The following is a 27,807-nucleotide window of genomic DNA, read 5'->3' as shown; positions in this document are numbered from 1 at the left end:
TGAAAAAACTACCCTTCTGGGCCCTTTTGTATCTCTTCCCTCTCACCTTAAACCTACACCCTCTTGTTTTAGACTCTCCTACCTTTGGGAAAAGATATTGACTATCAGCTGATCTATGCCCTTCATTATTTTATAGACCTCTATAAGATCACCCCTAAGCTTCCTACGCTCCAGAGAAAAAAGTCCCAGTCTATCCAGCTTTTCCTTATAACTCAAACCATCAAGTCTTGGTAGCATCACAGTAAATCTTTTCTGCGCTCTTTCTAGTCTAATAATATCCTTTCTATAATAGAGTGACCAGAATTGCACACAGTATTCCAAATGTGGCCTTACCAATGACTTGTACAATTTCAACAAGACATCCCAATTCCTGTATTCAATGTTCTGACCGATGAAACCAAGCATGCTGAATGCCTTCTTCACCAGTCTGTCCAACTATGACTCCACTTTCAAGGAGCTATGAACCTGTACCCCTAGATCTCTTTGTTCTTTAACTTACCCCAATGCTCTACCATTAACTGAGTAAGTCCTGCCCTGGTTCAATTTACCAAAATGCATCACCTCACATTTGTCTAAATTAAACTCCATCTGCCATTCGTCAGCCCACTGGCCCAACTGATCAAGATCCCGTTGCAATCGGAGATAACTTCCTTCACTGTCCACAATGTCACTAATCTTAGTGTCATCTGCAAACTTACTAACCATGCCTCCTATATTCTCATCCAAATCATTAATATAAATGACAAATAACAGTGGACCCAGTGCCGATCCCTGAGGCATACTGCTGGTCACAGCCCCTCAGTTTGAAAAACAACCTTCTACAATCACCCTCTGACTTCTAACATCAAGGAAATTTTGTATCCATTTGGCTACCTCATCCTGAATCCCATAAGATTTAGCCTTATGCAACAACCTACCATGTGGTACCTTGTCAAAGGTTTTGCTAAAGTCCATGTAGACAACATCAACTGTACTGCCTCATCTATCTTCTTGATTACCCCTTCAAAAAACTCTATCAAATTTGAGAGATATGATTTTCCACTCACAAAGCCATGCTGACTGCCTCTAATCAGTCCTTGCGGCTCAAAATGCCTGTAGATCCTATCTCTCAAAATATCTTCTAACAACTTACCTGCTACAGATGTGAGGCTCACTGGTCTGTCGTTCCCAGGCTTTTCCCTGCAGCCCTTTTTAAAAAAGGCACAACATTTGAGACTCTCCAATTTTCAACCTGTGACTATCAATGATTCAAATAGCTCGGCTAGGGGACCTGCAATTTCTTCCCTAGCCTCCCACAATATCTTGGGATACACTTCATCAGGTCCTGGGAATTTATCTACCTTGATGCGCTTTAAGACCTACAGCACCTCCTTCTCTGTTAGATGTGCACTCCTCAAGACATCACTATTTATTTTCTCAAGTTCCCTAACATACAAGCTTTTCTCAACAATAAATACTGATGAGAAATATTCATTTAAGATCTCACCCATCTCTTGTGGATCAGCACATAGATGACCTTTTTGATTCTTAAGAGACTCTACTCTCTTTCTAGTTATTCTTTTGCCCTTTATGTATGTGTAGAAGCTCTTTGGATTCTCCTTCGCCTTATCTGCCAAAACAATCTTGTATCCCCTTTTTGCCCTCCCAATTTCTCTCTTAACTCTAGTCCTACACCCTTTACACTCTTCAAGGAATCCACTTGATCCCAGCTGTCTATGTATGTCATATGCCTCCTTCTTCTTCTTGACCAAGGCCTCAATATCCTGAGTCATCCAGGGTTCCCCACTTTTAGCCTCCCACTTACCAAACATCCCACAGCGTCCCCCATTTAACTGTTGAAAGTTCTTGCCTGATACTATCAAAATTGGCCTTGCCCCATTTTAGAATTAGGGCAAGAATGGGGGCTATGCGAACACATTTCTCTCCCTATTTATTTAACCACAGAGAAAAGTCACAAATCTCCGAAAGGAAAAAAAAAATCTAATGATTAATAAGAAGTTTGTGGCTTTTCTACTTTGATCATGTGCTAAAAGCAGTAAATTGAAAAGTTGTTTTTAATGCAGCAAAATTTAGTGCATTTAGAGCAAATTTTATGTAGTTCCATGAAATGCAGTCTGAAGTGAAACATCAAACCGGCAAATTCATATTAGGCAGCCTGTATTTTAGATTGACATTAATGTATTGTATTGACCAACTATTTTGCTGAATGCAATTTGTATCAATTAATATTTTACAACAAGACTACCCCATGACGCCAGCTGAAAGGTTTCCCTAACCCATCATTGGATTTCTATATTACATGTTATTGCCAGTAGTGCTGACAATTTGCATTGCTTCAAACGTCTCCCTCTTGGGCCTCAAAGTGGCAGAAAGCCCAATATTCAGCCCAAGGACTAGGTTCCTGATCATGGCCAAACATTGGAATATCCAAATGCTGCTGTTTGCCCTTTACAAATACATTAACATTGAAGATGATGGGTCTGGGGCAGAACACTCACTAGTCGATGGCTCAGCAGTTAGCACTGCTGTCTCACAGCTCCTGGGACCTGGGTTCGATTCCAGGCTTGGGTCACTACCAGTGCAGAGTGTACATGTTCTCCCTGAATCAGCCTGGGTTTCCTCCAGGTGCTCCAGTTTCCTCTCACAGTCCGAAACAAATGCTGGTTAGGTGCATTGGCTATGCTAAATTTACCCTCAGTATACCTGAACAGGTTCCGGAGTGTGGTGACTTAGGGATTTCCACTAATAACACTAAGACACTAATAAATAAACTAAAAACTTTAAACTACCTACATTCCAGGTCATCAAGGGAACTGGGGAAGTCCATCATCAAGGATTTCATAACTCAGCATTTGGAAGGTAGTGATATAATCAAACAAAGTCAGCATGGATTTACAAAGGGGAAATCATGTTTGACAAATCTATTGGAATTTTTTGAAGATGTAATTAGTAAAGTTGACCGAGGAGAACCAGTGGATATGGCTTATTTAGACGTTCAGAAGGCTTTTGCCAAGGTCTCATATAACAGACTGCTAAGTAAAATTAAAGCACATGGGACTGCAGGTAATTTCTCGAAATGGATAGAAAACTGGTTAGCTGATAGGAAGCATAAATGGGTCTTGTTTTGATTAGTAGTCAGTGATTTGTGAGGTTCTGCAGGGATCTGTGCTGGGACCCCAACTATTCACATTATATATTAATGATTTGGAAGAGAGAACTGAATTATCTCCAAATTTGCAGTGTGGGAGGATGAGCTGTTGGGACGATGAGGCTATGAGGAAGTTGCAGAGTTGCTTCAGCATGATTTGGACAGGCTGAGTGTGTAAGCATGTGCATGACAGATACGTGACAATGTGGATAAATGTGAGGTTGTCCGCATTGGTAGCAATAATAGAAAGACTGATTGTTACTTGAATGGGTGTAAATTAAGAGAGGTGGATACTCAGCGAGACCTTGGTGATCTTGTGCATCAATCACTGAAAATAAGTGCACATACAGCAGGAAGTAAAGAAGGCAAATGGTATATTGGCTTTCATATAGAGAGGATTTGAGTATAGAGATAAGGACGTTTTGCTGCAATTGTATAGGGTGTTGGTGAGACTAGACCTGGAGCATTATGTGCAGTTTTTATGTCCTTATCTGAGGAAGGATGTCCTTGCCATAGAGGGAGTACAGCAAATGTTTACCAGGCTGATTCCTGGGATGGAAGATCTGTCATATAGGGAGAGATTAAATTGGTTAGGATTATATTCACTGGAATTTAGAAGAGTGAGAGGGGATCTCATAAAACGTTATGAAGTTCTAATTGGGTTAGCCAGGGTAGATTCATAAAAAAAAGCTCCCAATGGTGGGGGAGTCCAGAACTAGAGGTCGTAGTTTGAGGATAAGTGATAAACCTTTTAGAACTGAGGTGAGGAGAAATTTCTTCACCAAGAGGGTGATGAATGTGTGGAATTCACTACCACAGGAAGTATTTGAGGCCAAAACAGTGTCTGATTTCAAGAACAAATTAAATATAACTCTTGGGCTAAAGGGATCAAAGGATTTTGGGGGAAGGGATATTGAATTCTATGATCAGCCATGATCAAAATGAATGGTGGAGTAGGGTCAAAGGGCCAAATGGCCTACTCCTGCTTCTGGTTTCTATGTTTCTGTTTCTATGAACCCCAGAAAATGGCCAGTTGCATTAAACCTGGTGCGAATAGGTGCACCATTCCAGCAAACAGAGGAAATGCCCATCTATCCAGGCCAGGGTTGTGACTGAGCCCCCAAAGGAATGGGTAGCAATTTTTAAAAATCATTCTTTCAGTGTTGCACCACTTCAAAGCCAGGCCCAACACACATATCTCACTTCAAAACAGCTGGCACCCTTTTGTACAATTCACAAACTCTTTGCTGTGCAGAAGTTTTGAATGTACTTTTTGTGGTGCAGGTACCCAACAGCAGAATTCATGTCACAGGACCTTCCCTGACCCTACAAATTATTGTTGGGTCATTGACGGAGGTGTAGAGTAGGTGCATCTTGGCACTCACATAGGAATGCACCATTTCTACTTTGTGAGTTTTTGATCTGGGTAGTTTTAATCAGTGCAATATATCTTATTGTACTTTAATCAGATTATTCATATTCTACTGACTGGCAGCTTCATTCTCTTCATACTACAAGGTTTTAAATCTCACTGGATTCTTATCCTAAGGCATCTACTTTTTCATTCTTACATATATCAATTTTCACCCAACTCGCCATTGCAGATTCAACTGCTCTGAATTCCTTTCCACAATACCATTTGCAATTTGACAGACAATGTGTACATATAGAATCATAGCATCCTACAGTGCAGACAGAGTCCATTCAGCCCCTCGAGTCTGCACTGACCACAATTTCACTCAGCCCTATCCCCATAATCCCATGCATTTACCCTAGCTAGTCCCCTGACACTAAGAGACAATTTAACATAGTCAATCCACCTAACCCACACATCTTTGGACTGTGGGATGAAACCGGAGCACCCAGAGGAAACCCACACAGACACGGGGAGAATGTACAGACTCCACGCAGACAGTGTCCCAAGCGGAAATCAAGCTTGGGTCCCTGGCGCTGTGAGGCAGCATTGCTAACCACTCTGCCACCGTGCCAACGCACTGCTCCCAGATTGGCTGTGAGTGCATTGGCTGCATGTGACATGATTTGATTTAATTTGATTTATTATTGTCACATGTATTAATATATAGTGAAAGGTATTGTTTCTTGTGCGCTATACAGACAAAAGATACTATTCATAGAGAAAGAAATGAGAGAGTGCAGAATGTAGTGTGACAGTCACAGCTAGGGTGTAGAGAAAGATCAACTTAATGCAACTTAAGTCCATTCAAAAGTCTGACAGCAGCAGGGGAGAAGCTGTTCTTGAGCCAATTGGTACATAACCTCAGACTTTTGTATCTTTTTCCTGAAGGAAGAAGGTGGAAGAGAGAATGTCCGGGTGTGTGTGGGGTCCTTAATTCTGCTGGCTGCTTTGCCAAGGCAGCAGGAAGTGTAGACAGAGTCAATGGATGGAAAGTTGGTTTGCCTGATGGACTGGGCTTCATTCACAACCTTCTGTTGTTTTTTGTGGTCTTGGGCAGAGCAGGAGCCATACCAAGCTGTGATACAACCAGAAAGAATGCTTTCTATGGTGCATCTGTAAAGGTTGGTGAGAGTTGTAGCTGGCAAATCAAATTTCCTTAGTCTTCTGAGAAAGTAGAGGTGCTCACATGACTAACTAGGTTTGCAACTATGATCAGATGCAAGAGGAATTGTACAAAAGGTTGCCTGCTGTTTTGAAGGGAGATATGTGTGTTGGGTTTGGCATTGAGGTGGTGCAACATTGAAAGAATGAGTTTTAAAAATTGCTAACCATTACTCTGGGGGCTCATGTCATAACCCTAGCCTGGATAGATGGGCTGCATTTCCTCTGGTTACAAGGAACATATTGACCAGTTTCACCAGCCTTGCAGTTTTTTTGTGCAAGTGTTATGACACAGAGGTTAATCCCCATTACTTTGCATCGTAATCTGCTATAATTATTTGGGACAGTGTTAACTGTTCTTAATTATCATTTAGAGATTCATTAATACAAAGATCTGACATTCGCTTTAAGTGAATAATTAACAAGGTTATTTATTTAAATAACCAGGAGCTTTAACTAAACAAGGAATATAGTAACAAAGATATGGTTCGACTGAAATGCTGTTCAAATAATACAAGGAACATTCATTACCAAAACAGTAATAGTGGAATTTTAGTCACTTTCAAAGAAATTATACAACCAGGCTTGATGGAATTTGGAAGCCTTTGGAGTTCTTCTGTAGTTGTTCACTGTCTGCAAGGGCTTTCTGACTCGGTATCCTTCTGTTAGATAGTTGGATAATTCTCTTGAGAGCTATTTAAACTATCAGGGGTGGAGGGGGCTCTAGAGATGACTGCTGGTTTTTTGACTGGCTGCCCTGGCCTCTGGGTATGTTCTCCCTAGAAATGGCTGTTGCTTTAGCCGTTATACCTTTAATGACCTCACAATCTCCTCACACCAGGATTGGTTTGATGCTGTCAACACTATCAAATTCAAATCGGATAGGCTCTTAATAGTTGATTGTCCTTTTTAGGCAGATAGGCTGGCAGAATGTAAAAGCCTGCTACCAAGTCCACCCTGATGTTTGGTTCTTTTGAAACAAATGTTGCAACCTGGAGTTTAGTGCATAATTCAAATGCAGCTTTTAAAAGGACCGTGCACTGTTTTCTTTCCCTCTAGCTTTTTTTTACAATTCTTTTATATCTTTACAAAGATTCTTTCCATCTTTACAAACTCAATTTCACAAACATGTCAGACTCATGAAAAGCAGCAGTGTGTCTACAAATAGCATTAACATGGGGCTGTTGAGTGGGTTGTTAAAAGTTTGATAATTGGCATTGAATAGTTTCCATGTGATTTAATGCACTCCAGGATTGCTTTTTAGCAGCATCAACATCAATACACATGGGATTGTGAAATCATGTTGAGCTTGCAAATCACAGAAACTAAATTATAAAATTATAGACCAAAACTGATTTGGATCAATCCAAATACAACTGAAATCATCCCAGATCACTATTCTTAGGTTTTGCACAAATGGAACATTGTTTATAATTATAACGTTTCAACTCTTGTTGTAATTTTCCTATATTCCATTATTGTATTAGAATGAATGTATAATTTTGCATTTATTTCATGATTAAGATGCATAGTATGGAGGCTGTCTGGCAATGTTAATTATTCTATATAATCAACATTAGCTTTTTCTTGTAAGCTAAGAGGAAATTTAATACATGTTCTGAAAATTGTGACAGGTTGTGACAGAATGAATAAGGTAAAACTCTAGTTGGAGAATCAGTATGAGGAATCATCAATTTAAAATGCTTACTAAGAGGGCAAGGTTAGGGGAATTTTTCTTACACTAAGGTTAACCACTTACTCTAAAGACTTGAATGCTTTGTAGGGGGAGGTGGTGGTGGTATCACTAGAGGGAAGGTTCTCAATAGGGATGGTTATTGCAAACAGACTATTGAAGAGGTGTATTGTTAAAAAGCTGTCTTTGGCCGAGGGATGCAGTGAGGGGGGTGTGATGGAAGCTGTGAGCAATGCAGTGAGGTCAGGCAGCAATGCAGTAGGTTGGGGAGAATGGAACTGTCTTTACCAGAGGAATGCAGTGAGGGGGTTGGAAACTGCCTTTCGTGGGGAAATGCAATGAGAGAGGTGTTGAAACTGTGTTTAACCTGAAAATGCAGTCTGGGGTGGTGGAAGCTGTCTTTATAAGGGAAATGCAGTGAGGAGTGTTGGAAACTGTCTTTAGCAGGGGAATGGAGTGGGCAGTGTGGAAATATATTATTTGTTTGGACATAGCTCCTCACCTTTCAGCAGCTGAGCTGAGAACATTGCTGTTTAATGGACTTTGGTCCATTACTCTGCAATTCCACATCTGCTTTTACCCTCAAAATTTGCTTCTACATGCTTCTTCAGCATTCAGTTCTCCAATCCAAACTGTTGTGTACATATTTTTTGACTGCTTCAGGTGACATGGTGCCTCACATTCAACATCCATTTACATAGCTAGCCTTTCTTTCTTCACTGTGGTTGCTGAGTTATGTTAGACTCGAACATGGTACTGCTGCAAAGAGAGAAGTGTTGTTGAAATTTTTCAACTGAACTCACCAAGGCAAATTCAAGAATGTGAAAAGAATGTCAAAATAATAACAGCAAGTTAAACTGTAGGAGAAAGGGGTGTTGATTGTCAACTCTGATTGGCTAAGGCATTGCCATGAAGAAAGCAAAGGTGACCTATAGTCTCCAGATAATTTGAAAAAGTTGCAAGGCTTGAACGTGTTCCTTTTGTTTGCAGAGAACAGGTTCCTGTGCATGAATGTGTCAATTCTAAAAAATGTAACTAAGCCACGTTATGAGCTCAACTAATTATCTTAAATTATTGTTGCTATTAGAACACTCAGGATTATTCAGCAAGTGCTGCCCAATTGCAGAATCACATCTAACAGAAGACATTTTGCTTTGGGTTTTGATAGAGCAGGCTGGTTGAGCGTTGTCAGTACTCCATCTATCACAAACATCCAAAGAAACATGCTATTTGGTTCGTCAGCCAATTGTTAAACCATATGGCTTTCATATGTAGCATCACATTGCACTGCAATTCATACACGGCATTCCTCAGTTGTGACATTCCTCTCTTCTTCCCCTGGCTCTAACTGAAGGTCCCCTTCCCAGGATGCACCCTCACTTTTAGGGAACAGTGGACCTGCATATCCTGATCTCTCTGCATGTTAATGTTCCTAAGGGTTCTGCACTTACAGCATAATTCAAACTTAAACGTGACCCTCTAAAATGCAATAGAACTGCAATAGAATGAAATCAATGGAAATTGAAATCAGGTCGTTTCTTTAACGGGGGGCTGTTTTGCAACAGCAGGTTAACACCGAGGCAGTAAGTTGAAAATCTACTCCAGACAAAATAGCATTATTATTATTTGTTTACAAATGACAATCTGCAGTTATTTCCTGGGAAATTGAAAAGTCAGTACAAATTGTGTTAAAGCTAAACCATGCCCCCCTTAAAGGATCAGTGAGTTTATCCTTTGGGGAGCTGACCAATACATATTGAGAAGGTTTTAACTCCAGCTTTGGTCAGTTCTGAGTTAGCCGATCTCAAACAGCGTGCTACAGTTCAGGGATAAAAGCTAATGTTCCAGCTTGTGATAGTCGGAACCCGCTGCTAGTGGAGGCTGCATATTTCATCAGGTGTAGACAGGATTAGACTCAGCTGCGATGCCCTGCCACAACAAATTATTTGCTGACACTCTCTGTCTCAGCTTATATATGAAGAATGCAGTTCAAGTAAATCCATTGAACCATACCGCAGAAATGAGTCATCCCTTTCGAGTGAAAGGGAAGAAATGTGTGCTGTGTATCAGCTTAATTTTGAAATTTTAAAATGTTTTGTTTTACCTTGCATCCACTGTATTGACATGTGCATAGATTGAAATTTTTTTGAACTAAATAATCATTTTGAGTTTTGATTGAAACCCATAAATTGGGATTCTGACAGCATCAACGTCTTCATTGACTGACCTTTCTGCAACATATAAGAACATAAGAACATAAGAAATAGGAGCAGGAGTAGGCCATCCAGCCCTTCGAGCCTGCCCCGCCATTCAATAAGATCATGGCTGATCTGTCGCTGCTCAGTTCCACTTTCCGGCCCTCTCCCCATAACCCTTAATCCCCTCTCTTATCAAAAACCCATCAACCCGCGTCTTAAAAATATTTAGCGAGGCAGCCTCCACCACTTCAACGGGCAGAGAATTCCAGAGATTCACCACCCTTTGAGTGAAGAAGTTCCTCCTCAACTCCGTTCTAAACCGCCCCCCTTTGATCCTGAGGCTGTGCCCCCTAGTCCTATTGTCTTTTTTGAGCGGGAAGAGTCTTTCCACCTCTATCCTATCCATCCCATTCATCATCTTATACGTCTCAATGAGATCTCCTCTCATTCTTCTAAACTCTAACGAGTACAAGCCCAGTTTATTCAGCCTCTCCTCATAGCTCAACCTCCTCAACTCCGGTATCAGCCTAGTAAACCTCCTCTGCACTCCCTCCAAGGCCAAAATATCTTTGCGCAGGTGCGGCGCCCAAAAATGCACACAGTACTCCAGTTGCGGCCTCAACAATGCCCTATACAGCTGCAGCAAGACCTCCCTACTTTTATATTCAATCCCCTTCGCTATGAAGGCCAGCATCCCATTCGCCTTCCTGACCACCTGTTGCACCTGCAAGCTGGGTTTTTGCGACTCATGCACAAGGACCCCGAGGTCCCTCTGCACCGTCGCTTGCTGCAGTTTTTCGCCCCGTAAGTAATAGTCCTTCCTACCATTCTTCCTACCAAAGTGGACCACCTCACACTTGCCAACATTAAATTCCATTTGCCATTTCCTGGCCCATTCGCCCAGCCTATCTAGATCCTTCTGCAGACTCTCCACACCCTCCGCACAATTTGCCGTTCCCCCTATCTTGGTGTCATCAGCAAATTTCGACACTCTACACTCGGTTCCCTCCTCCAGATCATCTATATAAATGGTAAAAAGCTGAGGCCCCAGCACCGACCCCTGGGGCACTCCACTAGTCACCATCCGCCAACCCGAATAGCACCCGTTGACCCCCACTCTCTGCCTCCTATTTGACAACCAATCCTCTATCCACGCTAACACCCTACCCCCAACTCCATGTCCCTCGACCTTCTGCAATAACCTCTTGTGAGGCACTTTGTCAAACGCCTTCTGAAAATCTAGAAAGACCACATCCACCGGCTCTCCTCTATCCACCGCCCTAGACACATCCTCATAGAACTCCAGTAAATTTGTCAGACACGACTTCCCTTTAATGAAACAGTGCTGCGTCTGCTCTATCAAGCAATTCCCTTCAAGATGCCTCGCAATTTCCTCCTTAATGACAGATTCTAACATTTTACCTACCACAGACGTTAAACTAACCGGCCTATAATTCCCCGCCTTTTGCCTGGCACCCTTCTTAAACAACGGCGTAACATTAGCCTTCTTCCAATCATCCGGCACTTCCCCGGAATCCAGCGACGTTTGGAAAATAACCACCAAGGCATCCACTATCACTTCCGCCATTTCTTTCAGAACCCTCGGATGCATTCCATCCGGTCCTGGGGACTTGTCCACAATCAGCCCCTCCAGTCTGTCGAGCACCGCCTTTCTAGTAACAGTAATGTCATTAAGACCCTCCAGTCCTACCACCTTTCCATCGCTAACACCCGGCAAATTATTCACGTCCTCCTCCGTGAAGACAGAAACAAAAAAGTTATTCAATACCTTAGCCATAGCCCCATCCCCTACCACTACGTCCCCTTTCTCATCCTCTAAAGGACCAACATTCACCCTAGCCAGCCTCTTCCTTTTTATATATTTATAAAAACTCTTGCTATCCTTTTTTATATTAAGCGCTAGCCCAGCTTCATAGTTTCTCCTACCCTTCCTTATCAACTTCTTTGTCAATCTTTGTTGACATTTAAACCTCTCCCAATCCTCTTCTCGCCCACTACTCTTAGCTACTTTAAATTCCTCCGCTTTTAGTTTAACACTTTCCTTCACCTCCTTCGTTATCCACGGCTTATTACCTCTCCTCCTACTATCCTTTAATATACTTTAATAGGTGATCAACATGGGGACTTGTTTAAGCAATAAGACAGTGTAGCATCCAATAGTAAACATTTAGGTCGGAATTCTCCAGTCTCGCACGCCTTGCTACAGTTGTTGGCGAGAATGGAAAATTTGGTGCTCAGCCAAAACTTCATTCATATCAGCAGCATCAGAAAATCACAACTGTGGACAAGGTCAGAGAATTCCAGCCTAAATTAGATACAGGATCAAAGTGTGAAAATAGAACTCACTGAGGTGAATACCATAGAGCTCTAATAGACTCATATTCAACAGTGTGTTTCATTTGAAATATTAGCGAGGCTTCTATCTTGCATAACTAGATGTGATCCAAAACTCTGCTGCCTGTGTCCTAAGTTGCACCAAATTCTATTCACCTATTATCACTGTGCTTGCTAAGTTACACTGGCTCCCAACCAAGGAACTCCTCAGCTTTCAAATTCTTATTCTTGTTTTCAAATCCCTCAACATTCTTCTCCACTCCTACCCTTGTAATCTCCTCCAGCCCACCACCTTCTGCAATACTTGAGCTCCTATAATTCGCCTCTTGAGCATTCCCAATTTTAGTTCCACCACCATTCGTGGTTGTGCCTTCAGTTGCTTGGGTCTTAAGTTTTTGAAATTCCTTCCCTAAAGCACACCATGACCCTAACTTCACTTTCAATCTTTAAGACAGCAGCATGGTGGCACAGTGGTTACCATTGCTGCCTCACTGCTCCAGGGACTTGAGTTTGAATCCTGGCTTAAGTCAATGTCTGTGTGGAGTTTGCACGTCCTTTCTGTGTCTGGGTGGGTTTCCTTCCACAGTCCAAAAATATTAGATGCATTGGCCATGCTAAGTTGCCCCTTCGTGTCCCCGGGATGCATAGGTTAGAGGGATTAGTGAGGTAAATATGTGGGGTTATGGGGATAAGTCCTTGGTGGAATTGTCACCAATGCAGACTTAATGGGCCAAATGATCTCCTTCTTCACTATAGGTTTCTAAGACCAAACGTTTGATTATTGGTCCAAAAGTCCTTCAGTGGCTGTGTTTTTCTTTAACAATGCGTTTGTGAAGCACCTTGAGACATTTCATTATGTTAGAAGTGCTATATAAATACAGATTATTGTAGAAATGTTATCAGACCCAAATAATATGCTTCCACGAATTCTGAAAGAGGTTAGCAGCTCATATGAGAGGCATAAGCCATCACGTTTTAAAATCTGGTACACATTCCAAAATCCCTATTTTCCAACACAGTAATATAACATTAAGGATCAATAATATCATCAAACCAATTTGTTGTGAGGAAATTAAATACCACTTACAGCTTTGAAGGCAAAGGTTTCAACATTTTAAAGTCCACGTAATTACCGTAGTCAACATCAGGGAACAGTTTCAGTTAAAAAGCAATAAAAATGCATAATATCCTCCTACTGATTGCATGTTATTTCCAGCGCTTTGAGGTCTGAGAAATTATTGATCTACTGTCAGGGGATGAAAAATAATTGATTTCCATGTAATACTTAAAATCTCTTTTTTACATTAGAGCTTTTACCACCTCAGGATCTGTCAAATGGCAAGTTTTTAAGCTGTGTAAGCAGGCATGAAAAATACAGCATTGTCCTGAATATACAGTCACCACAATTCCAGCAGCAATGCCCAGGTCACATCCACAAATGACCCCGGCACAAGCCCCATGCAGAGGGCTCCTGGGAGCTTTTGCCATGTCAGGCATCTTGGACAACTGCCTGCCGTATGCTGGCAGAATCTCTGGCATCAAGGAAGTAAACTGTGAACTGTATTTCTGTAAACTGTGTGCGTGCCTTTACATGCCCTGTTTCTGATCTGAACTCTCCACTCACCTGACAAAGGAACAGCGTTCCGAAAGCTTGTGGTGTTTACTATCAAATAAACCTGTTGGACTTTAACTTGGTGTTGTCAGACTTCTTACTATCAAGGAAGTATCCAGCCACTCCCCTGAGACACCAGGCAATTCTTCTCTCAATCCTCTGTGAACAAGGGTCAATTCTACAAATTGTCATTGTTTTTAAAGAGTATTTTATTGAAAGTTTTTGAACTGCCATGAAATGCATCAAACCTCCAAAACCTAGTATAGTAGAGTGATCATTATTCAACATAAACATACAGAAAAGACCAGTGATTACTCATTCAAATGATTCCAATTACCCATCATTCCCATTGTTGGAGTCGGCATCTTCTCTCATACGGATAAAGAAAGGATATCAGATAGAGTGGGGGATAACAGGACAACAGGATAAAATTGTGAGCACATGGCCCCAGGATATGTATTCTCCTCTACAGGAAGACATAGAGAGAGCTACAAAATATACTGAATTCCTTATGAGGTAATATACGAGAGCCTAATTCAGCATTGCTGCATCCCAGGACTTCCAAGAAAAGAAAGGATAACCCAGGAAAGGGGGAACAACAGTGTACTACCATTGGTACAGGCCATAGCATAGTAGCATACACTCTCAGGTGTTAGGAATGGGTTAACAGACCTTCCAATTAAGTCCTAATCTGATGTCAATTATTCAACAGAAGTCATTGATATATAATGGGGGCACACGTGGCACTATTTGTTGAAGGAGAATTGTATGTGGAATTGGATCACAGAAATAATGTTAGTTTATGAAGAAATTGAACTCGTGCCCCCTTTACTGAACTACAACCAAGAGGTTCAAATACCAGGCATAGGAGCTAATAATCCGTCGACTCACACACTTCGCCCAGTCTCACAGGACTACAAACCTCCCTCCTCGCCAACCAGATCCAAGGCACTGATCAGACTCCCCATCACCGCAAAATTTAAATCATTTTCCTCCAATGAAACCCTACAAGAAAGGAGAAAAAGCATCGTCAAGACACCTATCAACACAGCATCTCGGGAAGGGATATAACCCTCCTCCTCCAGACAGGAAAAGGGAAATGAGTAGGGTAAACTATAACATATCAGAGCCTATATCAAAACCCCACCTATCCAGATAAAGAGAGGAAGCCCCAGGAGACTTTCAGTGTATACTTTCACAAGAAGAATATCAGGAACAAAACAACATAACCTCACTGTAATAACTGGAGGCAACTCAATGCGACTGCAACAACAAAAGATTTTATTAATATTAAAATTAATATAGCTATATAAAAGATAAAGAAATACTTGCACAGGTCTACTCTCTTCTCCTCCCTGGCCCCAGCTGAAGTCTTCCCCTTCCCAGGACACACACGCATGGCCTAGATTCCTAGACACAAACTTCATAGGGTCAGACCCGATCATGTGGTCCTGAAAGGATCACCCCTTAAAGGGACCAAACTTACCTTGAACAAGCTATTCCCTGCCCCCACCCTCCCAGGGGGACCAAACCTAGAAGGCGGACAGATTGGGAGTCTCCAAATAAGACCACTTTGGAGGGGTGACCCATCCCTCCAACCAGCCCAAAATCCAATCGAAGACCCAAGACTCGTCCCAAAACCATAAAATCCCACCTGACTTCTCACACTTTGCCCCTCGCTCGTTCTGATTCCCATGGTGGGTGGTATGGTAAAATTTCAGCCACCAAATTTCAGGTAAGGCAGGGAGAGAGCATGTTAAGGTAACCTTCCCCCTCAGCTTATTCCCCAAATCAAATAGATTTAAAAAAACAACAGGTCCAAAATTTAAAGGTCCTTGGTCAGGTGATTTCCAGTAAACCACCAATTAAAATAATTGCAGTTCAAATAAATAAAGATCTCTTCTCCCTTCATGCTGATGCTGATCAGGTCACTGAAATCATGTGAAAAACATCCTTATTGATAGACCAGGATGAACCCCTGATCTTAGGTGATACAGTGACACAGAGGGTGGCATTTCTGCAGCAGGGACCCAGGTTCAATTCCCAGCTTGGGTCGCTGGCTGTGCAGAGTCTGCACGTTCTCCTTGTGTCTGTGTGGGTTTTCTTCAGGTGCTCCGATTTCTTCCCATAGTCCAGAAGATGCGCTGATTACATACATTGGCCATGCAAAATTCTGCCTCAGTGTACCCAAACAGGCAGCGGAATGGGGCGACTAGGGAATTTTCACAGTAACTTCATTGCAGTGTTAATGTAAGCCCACATGTGACCCTAATAAATAAACTTTAGCTTCTTTCAAAAAAAAACAAGTATCCAAATAATGCAACATCCTTCCAAATGTTTAAAGAAAAATGCAGTTACTCTCAAGCTCCCCAGTAAGAAATGGCTAAATAAGACCATCTTGAGGTTTACAGAGCCCCCCACAAATTCAACTGGTACCTGTGTTTGAGCCATTGCCTGTCCACGCAGACAAGAGATGCTTTCAGCGATGCTTGATTCTAAGTCCTTACAAACCAACCTGTCTATATCTTCATCATTATTCTCTTAAAAATTGAAGGATTTCCACTGGGAAATCCATGTCTCCAATGCCAGCAGTACTTTGAGCAGCACTGAATAAAATTAGAAGCGCATTTCATGGCTAAATCTCCAAACTGTTGAAGAACAGTATGCAAGCAAAGTAGTACCAATCTTCAAAGGTAGCACACAAAATGAACTCCTCAATGTGGAATTCATCTTACAGCAATCTTATTCAATTATATCGTGGTGGTATTTACTTGAGTGGGTTTGGATTGGAAGTTGTGGCAAGTCAGTCTAAGAAAATGCGATTATTGTTGTTTTGAGATGAAAATTCTGATGTAGGTTTTTTTGGTGTTAGCAGTTAAAAACCCATTTTATTCCTAAAACAGGTGGTAATTCAGATTTACATCCAGCACTTTGTTTCACCATCCACCTCAGAATGTTGATCAATAATATGTTACTTAATTGGTTCAAGCTGAGATAAATATCCCTCTTTCTGTGTTGCATTTTTAATGGGATGTCATTTTCACAGGCTATGTATCCATGATGTTTGTGAATTGCGCACATTTGCAGTTGTATCAGTGCAGCATAGCAACGAACACACTGTGAAGTTTAAAAGGTTGTTATGAAAATGATTCATTGATGATCAAGGCAAAAGGAAGCCATTGAGCATATCACTCTGGAAAAGCCATTCACTTCGTCCCGTTCCTGTGAGCTTTCCCTGCACTGGAAATTATCAACTTGTTTTAAAAAATATAATGCAGTCTGCTATCATTAATATTTCTGTAGGGTATTCTACAGAATAACAATGTCCTAACAATGCCCCAATTCAAAAACCTCTTTGCCTATCTCTTCTACTAAACATGTTCAGGACAGATAAATGCAAATGTAGAGACTAGGGGATTTTCACGATAACTTCATTGCAGTATTAATGTAAGCCTACTTGTGATGCTAATAAAATAAATTAAATTAATTAAAATAAATAAATAATAAAATAATAAAATAAATACAATAAATTATTATTAGCATCACAAATAGGCTTACATTAATACTGCAATGAAGTTATTGTGAAAATCCCCTGGTCTCCTCACTCCAGTGCCTGTTCAGGTACATTGAGGGAGAATTTAACATGGTCAATGCACCTAACTAGCACATCTTTTGAATGGTGGAAGTAAACTGGAGAAACCAGGGGAAACTCATATAGATACTGGAAGAACATACAGACTCTGCACAGACAGTGACCCAAGCTGGGAATCAAACCCTTGTTCCTGGCACTGTGAGGCAGCAGTGCTAACCACTTGCCACCGTACCACATCTGATTTGGTTTTCCAAGAAAATGCCCTTTTGCTGAGCAGTCTGTTATTCAATTATGTTTTTGGCATGGTTAGCCTGACCGAAACGAAAGCACCTCTGTAGTTGAGTAGAAGTATTTATTTTAACCACAGCAGGTTAATCGAGAGAAAGAAAGAGATGTGCTTGCCCATAGATGGGCCCTAAGGAAGAGATGGCTCCTATATCTCAACCTTTGTATTTCACTCTTGAAATTTCTCATTCTGAGCTGGAGCACAATCTTGGAACTCCCTCCCTAACAGCACAGTGGATGTTCCTACAACACATTGAATATAGCAGTTCAAGAAGACAGCTCACCACCGCCTTCTGAAGAGTAATTAGGGATGAGTAATAAATGCTGACGCAGCCAGCAAAGACCACATCCCAAGAAAAAAAAACATAAACAATGCATTCTGTGTATTGATGAGGCCAGATCTTTCTTGACAGTTCTTTTGCATTCGTAAAGTATAACCCAGTTCTGTCCGTATAACAAAATTAGTTTTACTCTGGAGATAACTATTTATAGCCCGAATGATGCTGGCTTTTTCTTGGCTACCTTCCAAATCCACAAGATAAATTTGAAGATAGCTCTGAGAATACTTACTCTGTAGGGCTATCATTTCACACAAAGCCAATCTGCCATAACTTAATGTGTTGGATTACACATGTGTATTCATTTCAAATACCTTGCTCATTTTCCAAGGTCAAAACCTTGAGCTCACTTTCGCCGACTGTGACATTGCCAGCGAGAACATGACTTTGGGTCATCTCAACCGTCGTCAGCAATGTCATCAGGTTCACGTCCATGACAGGAGTGAACCCGCTTTGCATGCATTTGAATGTAAAATTAAAGTTTATTAATTTGTCACAAGTAGGCTTACATTATCACTGCAATGAAGTTACTGTGAAAATCCCCTGGTCGCCATACTCAGGCGCCCGTTCAGGTACACTAAGGGAGAATTTAGCATGGCTATTGCACCTATCCTGTATTTCAATATTGTTAACCTTGACCCCTCGCCACATCTTCAAACTGCATCAACGTGATGTATCCGCATATCCAGTGCTGGTAAGATCACAAGAGGTGAGAACTCAGGTGCAAACCTGATTTCTTGGCTCAGTTGTGATCTTACCAGCTCATCATACCTATTGGCCAGCAGTTCGAAATGGTAAGTTTGTGGCCTAAGTTTTCCTTTGACCTCTAATATTCAAACCACCAGGCTTACTGCCACTGAAAATTACCAAACAGGTCACATGACCCCCTAAATTTAAAGCTACAATCCCGAAGTTAATAATCTTATAAACCTCATAATTGGAATGATACAACAGAGAGAGAGAAAAACATTTCAAATAGGTATCTGCATGATTTTCTTTCTTACAGATTCAGTAATATAACTTCTAAATTTTCTTACATTCTCATCTCTCCTAAAGAAAGAGAAACCCATTGCTGTAATATAATTTCAGTACCTTGCTCAAGAGTTATTTCCAAATGTGACAGTGGAAAGTACTCAATCTATTTTCTCATTGCCGTTTGGATGAGGCATGTTCAGTTTGTCACAGGAGAACAGTTTGTTGGGTGCGTTTTATAATACCTACTACAAGAAACATATCTATTTGCAAAGGATCTGCTTGGAATTTAAAAAATGTACTTTGTTGATTAAAGTCCATTTAACACAATTTTCAGCTGGAGACCCAATTACTTAATGTTTGGCAAAGTGCAAAACATAGCTCAAAAGACGTTGTTACACAGTCTCCAAAAGTTTTCTTGCAAGACATTTCTTTGAACCAAGTGTGGCTCAACAAAAACAACAAAAAATTGATCAAGTAACCAGACTGAAACAACTCCTCCGAGGCCAGTGTCTCTTCACCAAACTTAGATCTATTTACACAGCCAGCAATACTGGCTGTACGAGGTAAACAGATTAAAAACTCAGCATGCCAGTCACCCTGACGCTCCCCATTACACACACTGAAAGGACTCCCTCATTGGGCAAGCCATCACTGCCTTAATCAGGGAATTCGTATTCTAAAGTCCATATCATGGTCCTCAATAAAGTCATTACACATACGGTACCCAGGTCTCACAATGTTGCCATCTTCTCACACACCTCTGGAGCACTACTTTCACACTGTTGGCAGGAGGCCTTGCCTCCTGGGAGTACAAAATGGATAGTTGGCCATGTTTTGCACATCATTTTAAAGTCAGAAAATCATGCCCAGGTTTTTGACGTGGGTTGTTAGTAGGTGAAGCTGCACTCCAGAAATGCAGAAATCTATCAATGTTTTGAACTTAAAATATAACCAGTCCATCTTAGATATTCCAGAATTTAGTAACATAAAATTGTATGCTGCAAGTTAGAAAAATTAAAATCCATATCACAAACAAATTATTCACTGCACACTTCCCAATGAATCACCACACTCCCCAATGAATCACCACACTCAAATATGCCAATTTTTACAACAGGTCAGGACTGGTAACTGGGCTATACATGCATTGTTAGATGATGCAATAGTATTACATCAATATTCAATGGCTCACCAGACATCATTGGGGCTTTTCTTTGCTAGAACAGTCTTGAACATGTTTTATTAATACCTGAACTGCGATCATGTTTGATTTGATCTAACTTATTATTGTCATATGTATTAGTATCCAGTGAAAAAGTATTGTTTCTTGCACACTATACGGACAAAGCATACCATTCATAGAGTACATAAGGGGAGAAGGAAAGAAGAGGATGCAGAATATGGTGTTACAGTCATAGCTAGGGTCTAAAGAAAGATCAACCTAATATAAGATCAACTAAATATAATATTAGTTATACACCTATGACTGTGTGGCCAAATTCCCTTCCAATTTGACTTTCAAGTTTGCTGATGACACCACTGTAGTGGGCCGGATCTCAAACAATGATGAGACAGAGTACAGGAATGAGATAGAGAATCTGGTGAACTGGTGCAGCCATCTCTTCCTCAATATCAACAAAACGAAAGAGATTGCCATTGACTTCAGGAAGCATAAAGGAGAACATGCCCCTGTCTACATCAACAGAGGTGAAGTAGAAAGAGTCAAGAGCTTCAAGTTTTTAGGTGTCCAGATCTCCAATAACTTATCCTGGTCAATGCCGACACTGTAGTCAAGAAAGCCCATCAATGCCTCTACCTTCTCAGAAGACTAAGGAAATTTGGCATGTCAGTTACGACTCTCACCAACTTTTACAGATGCACCATAGAAAGCACTCTTTCTGGTTGTATCACAGCTTGGTATAGTTCATGCTCTGCCCAAGACCGCAAGGAACAACAAAAGGTCATGAACGTAGCCCAATCCATCATGCAAAAAAGCATCCCATCCATTGAATCTGTCTACCCTTCCTGCTGCCATCATAATTAAGGACCCCATGCACCCCAGACATTCCCCCTTCCAACTTTTCTCTTCAGGAAACAATACAAAAGTCTGAGGTCACGTATCAACTGACTCAAGAACAGCTTCTTCCCTGCTGCTCAGATTTTTGAATGGACTTACCTTGCATTAAGTTGATCTTTCTCTGCACCCTAGCTATGACTGTAAAATACACTCTACACTCTCATGAATAATATCAAGTTGACATCTGGGACCAAGCTGATCGTTTATGAGGCCTTTGTTCTCAGCACCCTGCTAAATAGCTGTGACACATGAACGACTTATAACTGTCAAGAAAAGAAATTCAACAATCTCCATCTTCGCTGTCTGTTGTGCATTATGTGTATATCCTGACAAGACGAAATCACGACTGCAGCAATTCTTTCAAAGATAGTGCTCCTAAGTTTATTAGCACATCACAGGAAGGTCTACTGGTTTGGGCATGCCCGCAGGATGGAAGATGGCTGCATACCCAAGAACCTTCTGTGTGGTGAGGTAACCAGAGCCTGACAATCAGTAGGATGTTCAAAGCTCTGCTTCATGGATATTCGAAAGTGTGACATGAGCATTTTGGGCATCAATTCTTACACCTGGGAGTGACTAGCTGACAACAAAGAAAAATGGCGACACATCCTATGGGCTGGCATCACCATGATGACCAGTGGATTCATAACAGATATGAATGCCAAAGATAACAAGATTTGATAGCTTCATGTGCACCACATGATCTGCCTCTCAAGGCTTCAATCAATCTCAAAGGTGCGACTTTGATTAAGACACTCTAGCCGAAATAAATTTGTTTGCTGTTGGTCCATCATCTTCTATAGATGGAAGGTTGTCGGCCAAGCCAAGCCCTCGAGAACGATTTGTTACTCAGAGGCAAAAATGCTATCAAGTGAACCATGGCTAGCACTAAAGAGGAACAGAATTTGCTGTGAGTCAAGATCATAGAATCCCTACAGTGCAGAAGGAGGCCATTCAGCCCATTGAGTCTGCATGAACTACAACCCCACCCAAACCCCATCCCTGCAACCCCACACACCCACCCTACTAATCCCCTAACCCTAAACACCAGGGTTAATTTAGCGTGGCCAATCAACATAACCTGCACATCTTTGGACTGTGGGAGGATATCGGAGCAACTGGAGGAAACCCACGCAGACATGGGGAGAATGTGCAAACTTGAGGCTGGAATTGAACCCAGGTCCCTGACACTGTGAGGCAGCAGTGCTAACCACTGTGCCACCGTCCCACAAGATGTACAAATGTAATGAATAAAACCATTGATGCCAATGTTTTAAATGGTGTTGAAATAGAAAACAAAGAGTTTGTGATTTAACAACCATAAATCAAAGCTAATCACTCATTTCCTCAACTTCTTCTTTAGGTCTTCCCAACTCTTTTCACTATATACTTTGAGTTCTGACTATGCTACTTCCTTCATTAATAAGCTGTGTGGTGATGGAAATGTTTTCAATATCCCTGGCTGACTGCTTCTTGGTAACGTTGTCACACAGTTATTATCCACCTCAGCAAACATAATTTTCATGTTCTGTTATTGCTCATTTTATAGTACCTCATCTGCTCAGTCAATTGTTTCTCTCATCTCTCTGGGGATCCTTAGACAATAAAATTATATCAGTAAAATGAAAATCTAGGTCATCTAGCTACATGCCTTGATTTCAACATTAATACATTCAAGACTTATATCAATCAACTCTCAGCCTGTTTCTCACTTGGTGACCATCAAAAACACCAGGAAAACAAGAACTCCCAGGCTCTGGTGTCACACTCCTGCCTCAATAATGAACCATTCAGTTAAAGATCCTTCTAAAGGAAAGGAATGTTTTAAACCTATGCGGTGATTAATAATCACTAACATCCTGTTTGCTTCAGTATCACCAAATCTCTAATATTTTTGTATGTAATATATCAATAAATACAACAATAATGTTTCTTTTTTATGCTGCAATCTTTATCTTTTTGGTGGTGACGTACAATTCCCAAGGCAACAGATGACTTACATGTCTATCAATGCTGCTTTTGAGGCAACTGGTAAGAGGTGGCCAGGAACTTACTTTCTAATCTTCCTTCCTTTCTTTCCCTCCTTTAGTGAAACCTCCGACCTTTCCACCTGAGAATCAATGGCAACACAGTCAAGAATAATAACAAATGTTTAATAGATATGAATTTCCTGTCATGTTATGCCATGTCATAGCTTATTGGAGTTTCAGACTTCAATAAATGCTATTGCCCATTGCAATGGCAAAAAAATCAAGTCAGGTTAAATTCCATTTTGTTTTTGTAGCCACACACAAAAGTCACATTCCAAATCACAGAATCCCTACAATGCAGAAGGAGGCTAGTTACCCCATCGAGCCTGCACCAATCACAATCCCACCCAAGCCCTATCTCCATAAAACTCTTATTTATCCTGATAGTCTCCCTGACACTAAGGAGCAATTTAGCATGGCCAATCAACCTAACTTGCACATCTTTGGACTATGGGAGGAAACCTGCAGCGAAACAGGGAGAACATGCAAAGTCCACACAGAGGACAGGATTGAACCAGGGTCCCTGGTGCTGTGAGGCAGCAATGCTAATCATTGTGCCACCATGCCACACAAATTCAACAAGAGGCTTGGGATCTGGTTAACCAATCTTGCCCTTACTTTTATAATAATTCCCCTCAACACTAATAAGGTGGCCAGGTTTGTATCTGTAAAGGGAAGTGATTAAAGTGTCCACTTTTCAACCACAAGAGTTTCAGATTTAGAATGTTGATATGGGAAGGACAATGTAGGAGTAGATTCTGGTCTGGGCCCTTTTCAAGCCCAGACTTGACACTGCATTACCTGTGCGCACCCAAATATAGTGGCGTGAGGATCAATGTTAATTGGTCCTGGGATCTTATCAACATATCTGGGCTGAGCTACCATTGCTGGTTGTGTCTCCACAGGCTGCTCACCCAAGCAAAAACATTAACAGTGGACTGGCAAAGGCCCTCAGATAAGTGGCAAGAGGTCGATTGAATGGGCACTGAAGTCAGAAGAGATGTTTGTGACTCCTATGGAGTCAGGAAACCTGCTGATTTCATGGACTGTATTTTTAAAAATAACTTTCCATATTACCTGTTGTTGGTAGGCCTGGCGGTGATAGAAGTATCCGATAAGGGGAAGACATGATGCCTGCTCCACTCATTGTCCACAAACAATAAGAAGGAATCCTTTAACCAGCATTATGTCCCTAATTTATATAATTAAAGGGACAAACACTCATTTTAATATAAATAAAATTCCTACAGGTTAAGCAGTGGGACAAAAGCCTGCACAGCTTGGGTTGCTAAATTACTATTCCTTATTCCTGTTTTACAGCTGTTGAAACATGGGCACAACTTATCGTCGTACATAGTCATGTGGATCTCATGTAAAAGTTGATCCCAGACTTTTGGCCAAAAAATATAAACTCTTTCTATTTTGCATTACTGTCTGCTGAGTCAAATCACCCTGATTCAAATGTATTCACTGATAGAACAAAAGAACAGCACATCATCAAAAGTGGCTATTCAACTGCTTATGTCTGCACATGTCAATATGTGCTGACAAAGTTACCACCTCACTAATGCATGTTGCATTCCCATCAATCCTGCCCTCAAATATGACAATATGGCCTCAGGAAAGAACAGCCAATACTCAGCCCAGTTCAAGTTTAAAGTCATTGAAATTACAGAGCAGACAATTGTGCAACAGTTTGAAAATTCAAGATATCAGGGAATAACGTTAGAGATTGGAGGAATCCCTCTACACAGTTCAGAATAAATGTGCAGAGGATGAGCCTGCAGATGGAAAATGAAGTTGTAAGATGCATTAATGCAAGTCACCAGTACTGACTTTCAGTTTCTCACAGATTTTTCAAATCTTCACCCTGAAACAAGCAAGGAAGTCAAGCATATAATCAAAATTCGACAAACAAAATTGGAGTTTACCGGGAACATGAATAAAGTGTCCATGAATGATAACGTGCCAGCCAGTCAAAAAGTGACTGAGGGAAAAGAATGTTGGTGAAGACACTTGGCCATGAGAGAGTAGATTCATGATGTGCTCTCATGTGTAGCTAATGGAACAAAGCTTAAACTAATGGTGATATTCAAGAGGAAAACCATGCCAATTCCCAAATGGAGTCCACATTCACGATAAAAGGTGGCTGGATGAATCTGGCTTGAAAATATAGCCGAGGAAAGTTTAAAGTTTCTGACCAGGAGAATTATATAAAGATAAAGGTCTTCTCATCAGGGACATGTTAACAACACAATGTGTTGATGTTGTTGCTGAAGTTGGATTGCAAAGCAATGATATTCCCTTTGGTTTAATCAGCCATGTACAACCATTGGATGTTTCTCTAAACAAGCTTTTCAAGGATAGTATGAGGAAAAACCTGCAGTCAATGGATGTTTGGAGGACGAAAGACATTCACCAAAGGAAGGCAGCATATGAACTCTGACGTTAGCAACCCTGTGTGCATGTATTGTCGAGGCCTGGGCTGAAATCAGAACAGGGATTGGTATCAAATTACTTAAGAAATCTGGGATGTCCAATGTCAATGTGATTATTTGAAGAATGAAATAGCTGATGATGATATGCTGCTGCTGATGATGATAATGTTGATGAACCATTTGATGACACAATTGAAGAAACAGATTGGGACATATTATTTGGTACTGAAGGCAAGGAGGAGGATGATTTTTTTTGGAATTTAAAACACATTCTGCGCATGTTCCACTGCTAAGTAATATTCTTCTCTATACTGAGATAAAACTGAATGAAGTTATTTAATTGTAAACATTTGTAAATGCTTTTGTTTTGATGAATTCAGTGTATGCAAGTTAATTATGAATAAAAGTTCAATAATAGAAGTACTTTTTGGCTCATTTTGCTGTAGACTGGGGAGGGATTGGTGGGAGCACTCTCTGACGTGGAAACTGATGTACTACTGTAAATAGTTAGGTAGTGGGATGCAAGAAGAGGGTGCAATTCAATCCCTCAAAAATAATAATCGTGTAAAAGTTAACTTTCTACTTTTTTGATTAAAAATTTTGGAGTCAGAAGCTCAGCTTTTACACAAATATGTACTGTTCTGTCAGTGCTCATGTAAAGATATTATATATCTTTATTTTAATTTTAAAACTGTATTATTTCTAAAATGAACACTAATGAGTGGATAAGATGCCTGATAAGACATCAGAAAACCTATGCAACTTCAACATAGACTATCAAGCTTCAGAAATTTCTGAATGGAATTATAATGGTTGGGGGCCTCCTCCTTGAATGAATATGCCTAAACAGCAAACCTCTGTGGAATCTCACACCTGCTATTCTTGAAATTCACTCCAAAGCACAGAGACAATGCTCTGATAGACTGTATGGCTTGGATATTTGCAGTCAGGGTAACTTGGGAATCTTTTGAAAATGGCATATGGGCCTCAATTCCTGGACTCTTGATCCCATTCCAGAGACTGTGTGATTTTTAACAGTGCCTTTTAAAGGTGTGCACAGGCCAAGGATACACAATGAGGCTTGGCTGAAAGCACAGAGATTCATTATTCTGATAAAATAGCTGAACCCTAGGGAAAATATTGCTTAATTGGAAGCCTTGGCTCTTTGATCTCTGCTGTCAATTTTACAATGTGTATTTATGCAAGGTTAAGAGGTTTCAAGTGTCTGCTGTTTCTGTTATTGATACTTTGAAGAGCCAGGGCAATTGATGTTTTTATTGGGTTACAGTAAAAGGGCTATTTTTAAAATAGTGAAAAGTAATGAACAAGTTACTTTTTTTTACAGCTTTATTTACAGATCCTATTGTCAACATATGGTTCATTGGTTCTGTACAGTGTATAGTGGAGAAATGACCAAGGAAGTGCCATATCCTAGGATGGGAGCATGAGGGGCTATGGAGTTGGTGGACCACAACTTGGCATAGGGAGCATGAGTGGCCATGGGGGATGGGTGGGTGACATTGTTTTGAATAGGGATCAGGAGAGACAATGGATAGGGCATGCGGAGTGTGTGGGATGAGGGGCTATGGGATGAGGGGCTATAATGGTTAAGGATTGGAGGGACATTCTTTATTTTATATAATTGAGATGAAGTGCAAGCACTTAGCTGGGCCTTTCAAGCATCTATGACCACAGCCAGAGTCCTTTGGCTCCTCAGACCCTGTGTTGGGTCAGTTGGTCTCATGCAGACTGCACGTGCCCATGACAATGAAGACCCCATCTTTGTGGGCACAATTTCTCGGGGCTGTTGAGCTAATCCTAGAATTTTCCCAACTCCCAGTACTCACCTCTGTGATGAAAATCCAGGCCAATGTTTCCAGGTTTGCAATATAACATAGGAAGGTTGTCAAGGCAAATTATTCACAAACTAAGTAAAAAAAAATCACAATTTATTATCTATTACATGTCAATGGCTTTTGACCATGTGATTGAAACTGTTCCTCTGATACTGAAAGGCCCCCATCTATCTTATATTTTATAGCAATGGCTGTTAATTATACAATTAAAACTGGTTCTCTGATATTGAAATTCTATCATCTCAAAAATCTGAGACACTTGTGCAATCTGCATAATAACACCAACAATGTAGCAGCTACAGAAAAGGACAGTGCCGCCATTGGCTTTCGAGAGCTAAGAGACTGAAAAGTCTTTAAAAGCCTCCCAGTCTATTTCCAAAGTTCTGCATTCATCTGTAAAGAAATTGCACCTCCTAATTTAGCAGCCACTTGTACTTGGCTACATGACTTACTGTATTGTCTTCTCTGAGAAGACAGCTTGTAGCTAATCCAGTTCTGATTTCAACCATCTGAACTTACCTGGCCCACAGCTCCAGAGTGTGGATATGTTTCCTTCACTGGACTCTCAAAGAACTATTAACTATTCTTTGGGTTTTAAGACTTGTAGAAATGTACATATGACTATACAAAAT

The sequence above is a fragment of the Carcharhinus amblyrhynchos genome, chromosome 3, assembly GCF_965287045.1.
Source record: "Carcharhinus amblyrhynchos chromosome 3, sCarAmb.v2.hapA, whole genome shotgun sequence".
In the NCBI taxonomy this organism is placed as follows: Eukaryota; Metazoa; Chordata; class Chondrichthyes; order Carcharhiniformes; family Carcharhinidae; genus Carcharhinus; species Carcharhinus amblyrhynchos.
Note: the sequence above shows the minus strand (reverse complement) of the source record.